Source organism: Argentina anserina, chromosome 5 (assembly GCF_933775445.1).
Source record: "Argentina anserina chromosome 5, drPotAnse1.1, whole genome shotgun sequence".
NCBI classification, from domain to species: Eukaryota; Viridiplantae; Streptophyta; class Magnoliopsida; order Rosales; family Rosaceae; genus Argentina; species Argentina anserina.
Window position 1 is genome coordinate 13,848,709 of NC_065876.1, and position 3,921 is coordinate 13,852,629.

Below are 3,921 nucleotides of genomic sequence, written 5' to 3' on the forward strand. Positions count from 1 at the left end.
ATCGCTTGACTGCTTTTCTTTCATAGACTTGACAACAGTTAACAAAAGGCCGGAGTCCGATAGAGACGAAGAGCTGGAATCCGATGGTGACAAAGCTAAGAAGTCCGATAGAGAAGAAGCTAAGAAGTCCGGCGGAGAAGAAGTGGGAGGAGTCCTTATTGAGCTGAAGTGGGGATGGTTGTATTGTGCAATATATGAGGGCTTTAATGGAAGAGATGCTGCCGAATCTTCTATTATGTGCTATTTCTCGGCTCGGCTCCGGCTTAGCTCGGCTCCTGATCGGCTTGGCTCTTTTTTTTTAGGATCATGGTCTGATTTTGACTTTTTTCTTTGTAGGATATTGACAATAGTCGCGGTCAATCTAGCCATTTGACTACTTTCAAAACGCGTTGATTTCTGGCGGATTTGAAGAACGTAAATGATAGAATCACATTCACCATGGCAGCTTTCAAGAGTTTGAAGAACGTAAACGACCTAATCGCTTGACTGCTTTTCTTTCATAGACTTGACAACAGTTAACAAAAGGCCGGAGTCCGATAGAGACGAAGAGCTGGAATCCGATGGTGACAAAGCTAAGAAGTCCGATAGAGAAGAAGCTAAGAAGTCCGGCGGAGAAGAAGTGGGAGGAGTCCTTATTGAGCTGAAGTGGGGATGGTTGTATTGTGCAATATATGAGGGCTTTAATGGAAGAGATGCTGCCGAATCTTCTATTATGTGCTATTTCTCGGCTCGGCTCCGGCTTAGCTCGGCTCCTGATCGGCTTGGCTCTTTTTTTTTAGGATCATGGTCTGATTTTGACTTTTTTCTTTGTAGGATATTGACAATAGTCGCGGTCAATCTAGCCATTTGACTACTTTCAAAACGCGTTGATTTCTGGCGGATTTGAAGAACGTAAATGATAGAATCACATTCACCATGGCAGCTTTCAAGAGTTTGAAGAACGTAAACGACCTAATCGCTTGACTGCTTTTCTTTCATAGACTTGACAACAGTTAACAAAAGGCCGGAGTCCGATAGAGACGAAGAGCTGGAATCCGATGGTGACAAAGCTAAGAAGTCCGATAGAGAAGAAGCTAAGAAGTCCGGCGGAGAAGAAGTGGGAGGAGTCCTTATTGAGCTGAAGTGGGGATGGTTGTATTGTGCAATATATGAGGGCTTTAATGGAAGAGATGCTGCCGAATCTTCTATTATGTGCTATTTCTCGGCTCGGCTCCGGCTTAGCTCGGCTCCTGATCGGCTTGGCTCTTTTTTTTTAGGATCATGGTCTGATTTTGACTTTTTTCTTTGTAGGATATTGACAATAGTCGCGGTCAATCTAGCCATTTGACTACTTTCAAAACGCGTTGATTTCTGGCGGATTTGAAGAACGTAAATGATAGAATCACATTCACCATGGCAGCTTTCAAGAGTTTGAAGAACGTAAACGACCTAATCGCTTGACTGCTTTTCTTTCATAGACTTGACAACAGTTAACAAAAGCGTGTTAGGCTTTACGCATCACATTCACCATGAAGGCTTTCAAGAGTTTGAAGAACGTAAAATGACCTATCCTCGATGATGTTGAAGATGAGTAAAATGATGGCACCACCTTAACCGTATATCCCTCTCTTACCGGGCCATTCGCTTTTAAAGCTCCATTTTATGGCAGCTGAACTCCCGTCTTGCAGTACAGTGAGTTCCCAAGTAGCCAGCTTCCAAATGCCCAGGTCAGGCAACGAGGTTCTAAGTTCGAACATTTGTAGAACTTCACTTGATCACGACAACCCAAGAAATTCGATAAAATACTTTTGATCAACGCCAGTCTATGCTTGAGTCCCTTGAGAACTTGAAGGAAGAATGACATAAGCTAGAGCATATGTTGGACTCGCCAGATGCATACCTTTTTTTCTTCACGATGCAAGACTTGTTGATCTAGAACAGAAGAGCTGCCAAATCCGAGAGATTCCAGAACTGACTGTGACAGAGATTGAAAAGGCAAAGAAGTTGAGAGCCAGTTTTGAAGAACATCGCAGTTAGCGTCAGTCTATGCTTGAGTCCCTTGAGAACTTGAAGGAAGAATGACATAAGCTAGAGCAGACGTTAGACTTACCAGATGTAGACCTTTTTTTATTCACGATGAAAGACTTGTTGATCTAGAACAGAAGAGGCGTAAATCTGAGAGATTCCAGAATTGACTGCAACAGAGATTGAAGAGGCAAAAAAGTTGCGAGCCAGTTTTGAAGAACATCGCAGTCAGCGTCAGTCTATGCTCGAGTCCCTTGAGAACTTGAAGAAATAACAATAGAAGCTAGAACAGACGTTGGACTCGCTAGATGCAGACATTTTTCTTCACAATGCAAGACTTGTTGACTTAGAACAGAAGAGGTGTCAAATCCGAGAGACTCCAGAACTAACTGCAACAGAGATTAAAGAGGCAAATAAGTTGTGAGCGAGTTTCGAAGAACATCGTAGCAGCTTCAAGGGTTTGACCTGAATATGATAGCTGACTTGAATGATCGAGACTTGCTCTATTTTTTTATTTTTTATTTTTAATTTTTTATCAACTTATAATAAGTCGATTTTGAATATTTAAACTTACTATCAGTGAAATAATAATTTGTTTTATCATTTGATGGACAAACCCTTATTTTTATTTTGGGTGTGATTGAATTTAATATTGTTATTCTTAAGCTGCCTACATATCATTCTAAAGAAGGAATCAAGTCATCACATAGTTCAAGGGTTTTTTTGTGTGCCTTGTGCAGTTTAAGCTCATGTAGGCGTGGAGCGTTTTTTTTGTCTTATGCAGTTTAGGCTCGTGCAGACTTGGAGCATACTTTGATTTTTTTCAAGCATGGTACTTCTTCAAGAATTTTCCGTTAATAGGACCGATCCTCAAACCGTCTTCCGCCACAATTTTGTAAGCTCCATTGGTGTATATTTCTTTGACGACGTAAGGACCATCCCATTTTGACTTGAATTTGGGGCCAGTCTTGTGCGTCATAATGATGGGTCTTCGAACAGCAAGAACTAAATCATCCACTTGAAATGACCGTGCTCGAACACCTTTGTTGAAGGCGTGTGGCATCTGAGCTTGGTAGTATTCCAGGTGTTGTTGTGCATCAAGCCTCTTCTCGTCCAAAGCTTCTAACTCTTGAAGGCACAACTAGACATTTTCCTCATTTGTGAGAGCTTCTTGCAGAGCTATTCTCAATGACGGGATTTCTTTTTCTAATGGTAACACGGCTTCGACACCATAGACGAGAGAATAAGGTGTATCATTTGTGGCTGTCTGATACGTCGTTCTATAAGCCCAGAGAGCTTCGCCCAATTTCTCATGCGAATCCCTCTGCTTCTTGCTGATAGTTTTCTTCAAGATGTTACAAAGCGTTTTATTGAATGCTTTTGCCAAACCATTTGCCGGGGCGTTGTACATTGAAGAAAAGAGAAGCTTGAAGTGGAATTTCTTGCTCAACTTTTATATTGCGGTATTCGAGAAATATTTGGCGTTGTCTGTGATGATGCACCGTGTTATACCATAGCGTTGTATAATGCTTCCCGTAATGAAGTCCACAACATTTTCTTTCTTTATTTCTTTCAGCGGTATTGCCTCTGCCCATTTTGAGAAGGAATCTGTGGCTGGCCGATGATTTCGGAGTGATGGGTCCGATTGCATCCATTCCCCAGACGTCGAATGGGTGCGAAGCAATTGTCGGATGCAACGGCTCAGGTGGCTGATGAATGAAGTTGGCATAAAACTGACAAGCTTGGCATTTTTGTGCATACTCCATACAATCTTTGACCATGGCGGGCCAATAATACCCTAGTCGTCTTACGGAATGAACCTCTTCCACGACTTTGAACACTTCATCTTTTCCCAAGCATCGAAGGAGTACTCCATCAAATGACCTCAGATATAAAGTTTCTTTGTAGTAGAGGAAG